Genomic DNA, 12540 nt, shown 5'->3' on the forward strand with positions numbered 1-12540 from the left:
ATATTCTTTCAATTCTTTCTGCAATCTTCCCCCATCCCATTCATCCACCCCGGTTTTACCTTTATTATATTAGTGTATGTATTTGTGTTAGTGTATTTTACGTTTCTGTTTATTAAACATTTTTTGTTTGTTGTCCCTTTACGTTCTAATTTCTTCCTTTCTATTCCTTCCTTTTTCCTATTTGTTTTTATTTTCCCCACCCAGTGCCATGGCAGAACATGGGCGAGGTGGTGCCAGTGGGGGTGCAAACCGCACACCATGCTGTCACTGGCACTGCCGAGGGGTGCAGCTCGTGCCATTTTTTACTGAGGCATAGGTGGCCGCACTCAATTTTATTCTGCAGAGCCATCTCTCCTCTATACCAACAGCAGGTGGCAGGCCCAGTAGTGACTACTGCCCTCAGGAGCATCAGCTACTGTGCAGGAGGGTGTGCTGGTGTGTGCAAAGGAGAACTGGAGTCCAGTGCACCTAGCAGCAGTTGACGCACCGCTGGGCCAACATTCTCAATAGGGAGCAGAACCTGCTGGACATCCAGGTTGCAGGGTTTGGTGAGTACATATTTATTTGTTGTGTCCTACAATGCTAATACATGCTGCTCACACTCAAAGATAAGTAAAGTTCATGTAACATCACAAATATTATGTGATCCAATTTTAGCAATCCAGGTGATCGGTGCTACCTAGTTATACTCGTCGCTATTTGGCGCTTGCTTGGGCTGATTATTTAAGAAGTCATGCGGACTCCTCTTTCCTGTCACGAAGATAGTGGTAGTAGTAATATCAGTGTTAGCATTATATGTGTCTTTCTTTTTATGTAGTTCATACAGACCCAATCAATCTCGCAGTGATGTGTTGTATACATCTAAGTATTGAAAAGGGAAACTGACTGAGGTGGCCCAGTAAAGAGGGTTGAGAAGCAAAGATCATTAGTTGTAATGCATTAGTAATTCCAAATGTAGATTAGGAAATGTAGGCAAGGTTTAGGAAATTAGGAATAGGTAAACTCATTGATACTAGCAATATAGGCTATCTGATTTAGAAAAGTACAATGTCAATATGTTACTGCCTGTCAAAATATTTTCTAGGAGATTAAGGGCCAGATGTAGAAAGCTATTTGCATGGTGCGCCATGCAAAAAGCCTTTTGCGATGCACATTCACAATTTTCGAGTCGGTACCGACTCGCAAATTGTGAATGCGACTCGCAAATAGGAAGGGGTGTTCCCTTCCTATTTGCGACTCGCATCGCTATGCTAAATTGCTTTGTGAAAGCGAATGCGGTCGCAAAGCAATTTGCAGTTACCACCAGTGTCACACTTTGTGTAACCCTTTGTGAATGTTGCCAAAAAGGGTTTTTCAGAGCAGGCAGTGGTCCCATGGACCACTGCCTGCTCTGAAAAAACGAAACCAAAAGGTTTCGTTATTTTTTTTATTTTTGCAGCTCGTTTTCCTTTAAGGAAAACGGGCTGCAAAATAAAAAAAATACTGCTTTATTTAAAAAGCAGTCACAGACATGGAGGTCTGCTGACTACAGCAGGCCACCATCCCTGTGAGTGCAGGGACTCGCTATGGGGTCGCAAAATGCGACCCACCTCATTATTATTAATGAGGTGGGTCTTTGCGGCCCCATAGCGAGTCGCAGACGGTGTCTGAGACACCGTTCTGCATCCGATATTGCGACTCGGAAATTTCCAAATCGCAATATCGGAAATTCGTACATCTGGCCCTAAGTGTACCACTAATCTAGTTTTGTTATCTTCTTTATTTCTTACATCAGCACCCAAGGGCAAGAAGAAAAAGCCACTGGAGGGTCATGCTGAAGCTGCTACCAAAAGTGCTGTGGTGGTTGGAAGTACCACCACGAGCAGCACTGCGGCCGTGGCTGATGGCTCTGCTGGCCCTAGTAAGTTCTCATGTTAATATTATTTTAATCCCTAACTTTTACCCCTCCCCATTTTTAATAATTTTTCCTTGTTTCTCCTACACTGTGACTGTTTTTTTTTATATCCTCTTCATTCTATGTAATGTTTGTTAATTCTTGTTATCTCTCCCTGCATTATCCCTTTTCAGTAGTTCTTGTTTCTGTAGCTCACTTTCTCTGTAACTTTCTTTTGTTTTGTCATAAGCTTTCGCTCTCTCCTACCTTATATATCCTGTGGACTTGTACTGTAGCACTAAGAGAAAAGATTAGGGGCCACATGTAGGTAGGTTCCGATTTGCGACTTGCAAATTGCGAGTCAGAGCGAGTCGCAATTTGCGAGTCGCAAATTGGAATGTAGGATGGTGTCCCTGACACCATCTGTGATTTGTAAGGGAGTCGCAAAGGCCCACCTCATGAATAATCATGAGGTGGGTCGCAATTTGCGACCCCCTTGTGAATGGCGGCTCTCACAGGGATGGTTGCCTACTGCGGACAGCAGACCACCATGTCTGTGACTGCTTTTTAATAAAGCTTTTTTTTTTTTTTTTAATGCAGCCCGTTTTCCTTGCATTACAAAAACAAAAAATGAAATGTTTTTGTTTTATTTTTTCAGAGCAGACAGTGGTCCCTAGGACCACTGCCTGCTCTGAAAAAATGTTTAAATTGACATTCACAACAGGGAAGGGGTCCCATCGGGACCCCTTCCCTTTTGCGAATGGGTTAGCACCCATTTGAAATGGGTGCTAACTACGATTGGTTTGCGACCACGTTCGCGGTCACAAACCAATCATACATTGCACTGCGAGTCGCAATTAGGAAGGGGACACCCCTTCCTAATTGCGAGTCGCATACCCGTTTTGCAAAACTGGGTTTGTGCATCGCGATGTGCCTTTTGCACATCGCAAACAGCGAAATCCGCAGTTTGTGACGTGCAAAGAGCTTCCTACATCTGGCCCTAGGTACTCTACTGGGTGAAGATTGCAGTGTTCGCAGACCCAAGTAAGCTATTTTATGTTTATTTGTCGAGAAGGCTTTCTTTTTCTTGTTTATGCTCAAACAGTAAAATGATGAGAGTGTGGCCATGGTGACCCCCAAAATAATGTTTTGTATGCATTATTCAGTATCCCAGTAGTTTTGCTGACAGTGCAGCATGGCAGAAAAGTAGTATCAGGACAGTCCTCTTACATTTGCCAGCCAAAACCACATGTCCTTCCTTGACCAATTTATTCTACCCCTTCATTGCACTACAGCTGACTCACAGTCATCATCATATCACTGCCCCTCGATTATGAAAAGTTTTTGGTTTGACTGTCTGGCATTCTAAAATTGTCAATCAACAAAATACCTAAAGTGATATTTTGTGATCGAAGCCAAGATACTGCAAACCGAACTGTAGTGAGGTATTGCGGTTGTATAGTGTTGAAAAATAAATAAAAAGGTGAGGCGTATCAGGCATTTAAAATGTGTAATGTTTTTTCTAACAGCACAGCCCATCAGTGCCGGGGCCAGTGCCAGTGTGCCAAATGCACTGGTTGAAGGGGGAGTCCTTGTTGTGGCAGGGATGGGGGGTGGTAAATCACATTGCCTGGTTTTTTATAGTTACTTGTGTACCCACTATGTTTGTTAAGCAAGGCAGATCCAACCCATAATCATTTATGACCTTCCTGCCCATGGCTTTTCACGAGCCATAGGTCATGACCTAACTACAGCATGGTTCAATTTGGCACTGCAGTGTTTGCTGTGTAATGTACATCTGCTTCAGTTCATGCAAAGTTTTCAATGCATTGCAAACTGAAACGAAAACAAGGTGTGTTTCCCTTCCCTCCCAATGCCCACTCAGTCACCTCCTAGTCCTTCACTCCTTTATTTGTTCCTATGTTTTTTCCCAGCCATGAAAACAAAATAGAAATCCCTCCCCTTCCTGGCATATGCTATATTTTACAGCTCAAGTGGTTCAAATATCTATTTAATGACTTCCATATTGGATTTATGTCTTTTCAAAATTTTATTTTTTGACATCTGTCAACATTCAACTACAGTGACTAACTAAGCCAAAGCTTAGGCACATGATAATCAGTGACTCCCCAGTATTCTATAGCAAAACCTCTACCTACCATCCCTTTCCCTCGAACTTACCGTGCAGTAGATAAGTTTCCTTTCCTTTCCTTACTGCCAAGTGAATGTGTTTGTTTGAAGTAATTTGTGTTTGAAGGTGAGGCCAGGAGATAAATTGAGATTAAGTGCCTGTGATTTCATGTTTTGCGGGTGGGATACTCGGTGACAAACCTGTCCAATAAAACCTATATATCCTGTTCCTTTCACTGCAATGCAGTGCATTGTTTTTCCCACCATCTACTTGCAGCAGACACAATATCTATGTTCCACATGATATACATGATGTGTGCGAAATATATTATTCATGCACCTCTTTGGAGTCAGGGTAGAATTGAAAGGCATTTGGAAAAGAGTAGGGCCGCTGGAATCAAAGTAAGATTATAGTCCATTGCAGCTGCCCCAGCTTCAAACTACAAAGAGTAGGAAAGTAGTACCTGGTGCACTAGCTAGCATGCCTCTATTCATTTGGCACAGAAAGAGTAGAATACTTGTACTCCATAGTGGATTATGCCTTACTCATTAATGAGAATTGTTTTTCTTTTCCACACAGGATTTTTTAATCTGGGGTTATGCTGCCTTTATTCCTTTCAACCAGTCAGTTCTTTTATGTGAGGCATGTGTGGGTAAAATCATATCCCTGTGACTATCCTAATCACATCAAAGGTTCCAATGGCCTAAGGGGATCAGCAATGTACTACTACTACTACGTCACTATATATTTTTGAATATGTTTTTTACCATTTGTCTTTTTAATTTTTTTCTGTTTTGATGTAGCTACTACTGCTGGCCCAACACCATGACCCAGCAGCAAATAGCAGCCTGGCAATGGTGGCAGAGATTGGAGGCCACCGGGCACAGCATCAATGGCTGGAGGAGGAGGAGGGTGAGACACATTTCCCTCTCCCGGGTCCAAGTTCCTCCAGCCAGCCACCTGTGCCTCCAGCACACGTCAACGCCAGTGCCACTGGCAGCCACCCGTGCCCATACCAACATTGTACCTCCCCTCGGACCACCTATTTTAGCACTATGTGCAGCATTAGCTAGCACACTTGGCCCGTCAGATAGCACACCTCAAGGCTCAGCTGCATGAACTGCAGACCCTCCCACGGAATGCCCTCATCTGAGCCCTTTTTTATTTAATTATTTGTTTTGGTGGGAGGGAGTTTTGTTGTGTGTGGAGAGGGTGGGTATTGGCAGGGCAATTTCTTTTGGAGTTTTACTTGCACACTTACTTTTGGACATTGGTTGGGGCGCTATTGTTTGGAGAGAGGGATGGGCCTGTTGTGGGTGGAGAAGGTGGGTTTACTTTTGTTGTTTGGACGTTGTTGAGTAAAGGAAAAAATTATATTATACTTTATGCCTGAAGAAGGTGTTTGTGTTCTACTTTAACTTTGCACTAATGCCTTTTCACACTTCTCTAAGTGTAGTCCAGTTAGTTATAGTTAGTTATACCCCTGTTCTGCTACCCTCCATAACGATATTGAGCATTAGGGGGATATGATGCCATTCCATACCTACCTACCTACCTACCTAGAGAAACAATTACTTATCTGCAGTAAAAGTTAGTTATGTACTAACTCAACTAGTTCACTTCACTCCCTACATGAATAGATGAAGCGATGGCTGCTACGACTCTCAATCTTCCAAAACCTTAATGGAGGGTTTCCTAAGGTGACTTCCTAATATTGGTGGTGGTGCACTGACAGGGAAGGTATCACAAATGAGGTCTCACTCCCACCCACCTAGGTGAGCTTCAACTGAAGGACTAATCAAAAGGATTATGCATCACAGGCAACTAAATTGAAAGAAGAACACAAAGTTAGTGGGTTATACATTTATATCGTAGCTTCAGAAAGACTGAGACCAGACTACTGATACCTTGACAACACAAGAAATACCAGATATTATAACAAACACCAGCATAGTAAATTATACTGCGCAATGGAGAGCATGGACTTTAATGAAAACCAAAGTCACAAATCCCGCAAGTCAGGAAAAGTGTACTCAAAGTCTAGAGTGAACAAGGTTAAGCATTTACCATTGATAAAGGACTGAATGATGATGTTGACATTGAGGAATGATGTTCTTTTATGCGTGATTGGGTAAGTGGAGCTAGTGTGAACTATTGCTCAGGTAATATAAGATCCCACAGTAAGTTGGTGTTGCATTTACCCACAACTGCCCCAGCATGTGTGTGATCCATTTGGTGTACATCAAGACGCACCTCAATAAATCATACAGTCCAGGGGAAGAGGTTTAGGGGTTTGATGAATGGATGGGAAAGGAGATTTATGGAAAGAAGTGACAAAGACAAACACTACACAACACAACACAACAACAGTATTCATCAGGACAATGATTAGCACATCATCATCAATCTGCTGTGGAAGGAAATAAAGGATTAAGTATGACTCAGTTCACTTGAATGCATTGCAAACAGTCCTTCTACCCCATAGACCCAAGATATTATTAGATATCTAAACGTTCTGATGTCTAGGTTTTAAATATACAAATTATGGAGGAGTGACGTGAACCCACCCAGATCTAAAAAATATGATTGCTAAAAGAAAAATGATACAGTTTTGCCAAATTTGGCAGTGTATCTGCCTTCTTCTTGTAATGCCCCTCCCTCTTGGATGCCTGGCTGAACCCGCACGGTAGGTAAGCAAGAGCACTGAGCTCAGCTTTTGCCTTACATTCATGCTGGAGAGGAGAAGGCCTGCAGATTGTAAAACAGAACTGTGTTGTAGAGTCAGTATAAGGAAGGTAAGCTTCATTAAGGGTTTACCAAGAAGACTCAGAGGCAGAGAAAGAACATAGGAGGAGTTTAACTTTTGAGCCAGCAGTGTAGCACAAACACACTCATCAGCATTTCCCAAATCAATGGACCTCTCTCCAGTCCATAGAACTGACTGCTAGGCCTCAGAGTTATCATCATCATCATGGGTTCCCTTTGAAGTCGATAACTTCCTTTTTCCTTCTTCTGGCTGTTGAGGTAGTACTACCCTGAGTCCTTCCATTTACCTCGGGACTCCAAGGAACTCTGTCCCAGTCCCAACCCGAGCAAGATAGACCTGTAGTGCATGAACAAGTTGAACAAGTTGATGTTGATGAACAAGTAGAGCAACTGAATTGGAAATTATTGTTATGTAGATTTCTGTTTGTTAACTGAAGTGACTGGTCTGGTCCCCGAAGAATCAGAAAAAAGGAGTGGACCCTGCAGGTAAATTACACTAAGCTTGAAAGGGCCAAACACCTTCAGGAAAAATGATCACCCATCATTCCCCAAACATTACAAATCATCTAAATCAAGTTTACTAATTAGTTGAACACCGTTCCTCACTGTCTGACACCACATAAATCATAACTCACAATCACTCAATAATATATCACCACTCATTGGTTCATTGGTGCAATAGATACAGCTTCCAATCCAATCATGATGGTAGGTACACAATTGTATCTCCTTTTTGATGCAAGCAGCACATTAGAGTTTGACAGTCTTGTAAATCAGTGATCTTCTGGGACAGCTCTAATAGGTGATAGAAAAAAAGGATAGGCACAGGAGGGAGGCAGGCATTTTTCTCCAGTGTTCTGAAGGAAATGGAGAGGCTTCTTCCCTGCACACTGGTCTAACTCCAGTACAGCCATACATGTGACTAAAAGTGGTGAGGCAGGGACAGCCAGACATGGTGGCCACAATGTAACCGAGCTCCTGGTGGTCGCCTTCTAATCCGCCATCATCCTCACGTATTGCACCATGATAGCCCCCTAAGGTGCCCCTGAGGTGTTAGGGGTCTGGTGCTAAGTCGGTGGCACTCAAGGCAGAAGTGGGAAGTGACAAGGCCATTCCGGTGCCAACATCCAGGAGGCCGTGGCTGGAGTGAGCCAAATTGTGGCATGGCCCTGAGGAGAGGCATGTGCAGCTGCCAGGTGTTTTGGGCCCATGGTCCATACGCTGCTGCAGGAAGGGCCAATCTGGCCACATGGGAAGTCGGGAGGATACTGCTGGTGTGCCTGCCAGAGTGTGACCCATTCCACGGGGGTCTGTATGGCACACCGGAGTAAATCATGGTGAGGCCTGGAGGAGCGGCTCTTGCGCCTTGTGAAGCAGCACTCTGCTTGACAGATGCCCGGGCCCCAAGAGCCCTTGTGGAGTGCAACATGTCTTCTGCCTGTGGTGAGTCGAAAGCAGCGGGCCTCAGCTGCGGCCAGGGCATTTGCTTGGCTGCCACAGTGGGCCAGGGAGGGCCCAAGAGGCTCCAGATATCGCAGTGCTCGGTGGCCACACTGGTGAGCCATTGGGACAGTCACCCACACCTTAGTAACAAGTAAGCTTGACTACGACAATGCTCTCCATGCCAGAACCATGACGAGAAACATCAAAAAGCTGCAACTCATCCAGAACGCTACTGCCAGACTTGTCCTCAACCTCCCACGGCAAGAACATATCTCCCAGCACCTGAGGGCCCTCCACTGGCTCCTGATAGAAAAAAGAATCACCTTCAAGCTATTCACCCACACGTACAAAGCCATACGCAACGTCGGACCAGCCCACCTGAACCACCACATTTCCTTCCACACCCCGCCAGATCCCTCCACTCCACCCAGTAAGCACTGGCCACCATGCCATGCATACGGAAAACCACTGCCAGAGGAAGGTCCTTCACCTACCTCACAGCAAAGAGCTGGAACAACCTACCCCCGCACCTCAGACAAAACCCATTGCTCACCATTTTCAGGAAGAACCTTAAGATGTGGTTCTTCAAATGAGGCTCTGATTGCACCCCCCCAGCGCCTTGAGAACCTCACGGGTGAGTAGTTGCGCTATACAAGGATTGACGTTAGCTGTTGCTGCAGGCTGGTCAGAGTGAAAAAAAAAGACTCAAACCAGGCAGTGCCGGTGTAGGGGAAAAGAGGGGGGTGTGCGTCAAAAAATGGTGCAAGTCGGGCTTGAATCAAAAATCATGGCTCAAACTGGACTTGCGCCATTTTTTGACGCACAACCCACATTGAAATGACTCCTGTCTTAGCAGAACCAGGAGTCATGCTCCCTTGCCTAATGGCCATGGCCAGGGGACTTCTGTCCCCTGGGCATGGCCATTGGGCACAGTGGCATATAGGGGGTCCCAAATTAGGCCCCCCATGCCACATTAAAAAACAAAAATACTTACCTGTACTTACCTGTACTTACCTGGGATGGGTACCCCCATCCATGGGTGTCCTCCAGGGGTGGGAAAGGGTGGCAGGGGGTGTCCCTGGGGGCGGGAAAGGGCACCACTGGACTGCTTCCATGGTCAGAGACCATGGAAGTGAGCCCACAGGTCCCTTAACGCCTGCCCTCACCCAGGTGTTAAAAAACGGCGCACATCAGGCTGTGCACCGTTTTTTAAGGCCCTCCCCTCCTATGTGTCAAAATGACAAGGGAGCATAAATAAGGCGCACAGGCCTTAAAGTCATTTTTTGGACGGGAACACCTACCTTGCATGTCATTAACGCAAGGCAGTTTCCCCCATCCAAAAAACGCACACGGAGTAATTTTGACATCCGCGGGGTCGGGCGTCATAGTATAAATATGTTGCATGGTTTGCACCGAATGTGTGTCAAACCTTTTGACGCACATTTGATGCAAACGGAGTATAAATATGCCCCTTAGTGTCCTGTTTATTCAGTTTGGGACTGCAGGTGTTGGAGTGTATTTGGAATTTTGACCTCCTACCAAATGGGACATCCACTGGTGATTACCTGTTATGGGGTGTTGAAATCCCTTGAACGTGACCACCAGAGACCCTGTTGGGGCCTGCGTTATCTATGTCTGGGATAGATGCTTCCAGGATGGTAAAGTATGTTGGTGGGGGAAGGTTCTGGGTGAAAGTTTTTCTTAGTTGTATTATCGTTGGCATTGTAACATCATCCACCACAACACCCATGTATGTCCAATTACATATTACACATGCCCTAAACTACGAGTGTAGGGAAACAGAATGACCCATTGGGGCAAGTTCACATCCTGTTTTGGAATGTCAGAGGAATCCTTGATAAAGTTAAATGTGGAGCAGTTTTGAAGTATGCCAAAAGATCAGGGGCACATATTTTGATGCGCCTGGAGACCCATCTCCTGGGTAATAAATCTCCTTGCCTGGCCCAATATGAGCATAGCCAGGTTTTCCATTTGGGATTTATGAAGGGGTCAAGAGATACATGTATTCTTATCCAGAGGTCTCTGCCCTTTGTGCAGACCAAGCTCTGAACAGATCATTGGGTAGGTACACTGTGAGCATGGGTACACCTTATGGTGAGACTGTTGGCCTTGGCTGTTTTTACACCCTCCCCCGCTGGGACAGTCATTTGCTGATGGAGTAGTATGCCTATGGGGTGACCTGCCTTGTGGCCTATCGGTGCTAGGTGGGAACTGGAAATACATTATGGATGCCCCAGTCGATAAGTGCCCCACATATAGAGACATGCCTGAGTCCAGAGGGTCCAAGATTTCTCCCATGAAGACTGCCTTGGGATGGGTCAATATTTGGAGGTCCCATAATCCACTGGGGAGCAGCTACATCTATCTCTCCAAGACCCACAGTTCCCTCTTTAGGCTAGATTATTTTTTCATCCCTGCCACAAATTTGCACAGTGTTTCCGAGGTGCTGGCCAGATCATTCTCCGGTGGTCATGGGACTGTGCCTGTGACCTGAGAGACCTCCCTTTTGATGGTGTTTATCACCATGGAATCTACATCTCCCCCATACAGGGCCATCACGTTACTGAATACTTTGCACTCAATACAGGCTCGGTGATGTAAGCGGAGAAGTAATAGGAGGCATTTAAACCAATCCTTTGGGGCATTGACATTAGTTATTGCGTAGACGATAAACAGCGGAAGCTGCAAGATATAGCCGACCTTTTGTCACAGATTTGTGAGTTAGAAGAGCAGAGCAGCCAAATGGGGGTGGAGATTGCTAGGAGATAGTAGGGGTTGGCCCAGCAACAGTATAGGCAGTTATTGTTAGACAAAGCTAAACTCACCTGACGGGCGGCACAGAGTTTCATCTATCAGCGGGGCAACAAATGAAGGAGAATTCTTCATAGGCTACATCATGCCACATATCAGTTACCTCCCTTGCCACTAATCCAAGATGAGTGGGGGGGCTCTGATGGTTTAGCCCAGAGAGATTGCTTACACCTTCGCGACATACTTCAGGGCGTTATTCGACTGACGCAAGATGTTGCCCCTAGTTCAAATTGTTGACCTTGCAGATGCTTTATCCCTTTAGATGCTCTATGATTCCACCGAGGTCACCTCAATGAAGCACTTGCGAAAGCTGAGGTGGCTTCGACCCTTGCAGGACTCCAATTAGGAAAGGTTTCAGGCCCTAATGGACTCCCAGGGGAGTTCTTTAAAACCTATATACCCAAACTAGGAAAATATAATATACAAGTGGTCCAAGCCACCAGAGATGTTGCACTACTCCTGCAGGATTTGCGCTACATGAAAAGAGTGGTCTTTCATAAACCGGGCCACCCTCTTGATGTCCTCTAGTCCCATTGCTTGATTTCTCTTCTGAACATAGAAGCCAAACTCTTAGCCAAAGTCCTTCCCAATAGACTGCTCCTGTATCTTCCCAAGCTTATACACCCAGATCTGATGGTCTTCATGCTGGGTCACGCCACAAGCCACAATATTCGCAGAGTATCCAATGCCATCACCCTGGCCGGTCACCTGGAGGGACCTGCAACAGTGCTCCTGGCTCACATGGACAAGACTTCCAGAGTTGGGATTATTTGTTTGCCCTTCTCCGCAGTTTCCTATCTACGTCTCTTGTATGCAAACCTGATTGTGAGGGTGGCGGGCTACAGATCTGAAGTGTTTTCAATACAGAGAGGAACCCGCCAGGGTTGCCCTTTCTCCCGGTTGTTGTTTGCCTTGATGGTTGAACTGCTGGCTGTTTGGTTCAGAATGGATGCCCAGGTGCAAGGCTTTGAATGGAGCCCGGAATATTCAGACTGCATTGCGTTATAAACTGATGACATTTTATTTTTCTTGATGGACCAGGACGCTTCAGACCCATGCATTCTCCAGATTATCTAACTATTTGCCAAAATATCTGGTCTTATTTTGAATACCTAAAAAACTGTATTTTTCCCCCTTAATGGATAGGCCAGGCCTGCCACTTGGGTGACAGGTATACAATCAGCAGAGAGAGGATTTAGATATCTGGGAGTGAATACATCACCAGATACAGAATGGTCCCGGCAGCAGAATATAGAACCAGTGTTCGCCCAGACGATGGATGTGGTGAGGGTGTGGTTGCTTCTTCTGCTGTCTTCGGCAGGAAGGTCAGCAAGATCTCCCAGCCCAGACTTCCTTATCACATACAAAATTATCCATAGGTGATTCCCTGGTGCTGGTTTAGTAAGATAAACGCACTTCTGTCTGGGTTCTCTAGAATGGTGGAACCTCCCAAATCACGTTAGCCACATGCTTTCATTCCACCTATGGGAGGGGC

The 12540-nt window shown here is 45.4% G+C and overlaps 1 long non-coding RNA gene across 2 annotated transcripts in view; it reads right to left on the reverse strand.

Moving 5' to 3' along the window:
- LOC138297230 (uncharacterized) overlaps window positions 1-12540 on the reverse strand; it is a 93455-nt gene that overhangs the window by 56353 nt on the left and 24562 nt on the right. The window lies entirely within an intron of this gene.

Source organism: Pleurodeles waltl, chromosome 5 (genome assembly GCF_031143425.1).
Source record: "Pleurodeles waltl isolate 20211129_DDA chromosome 5, aPleWal1.hap1.20221129, whole genome shotgun sequence".
NCBI lineage: Eukaryota > Metazoa > Chordata > Amphibia > Caudata > Salamandridae > Pleurodeles > Pleurodeles waltl.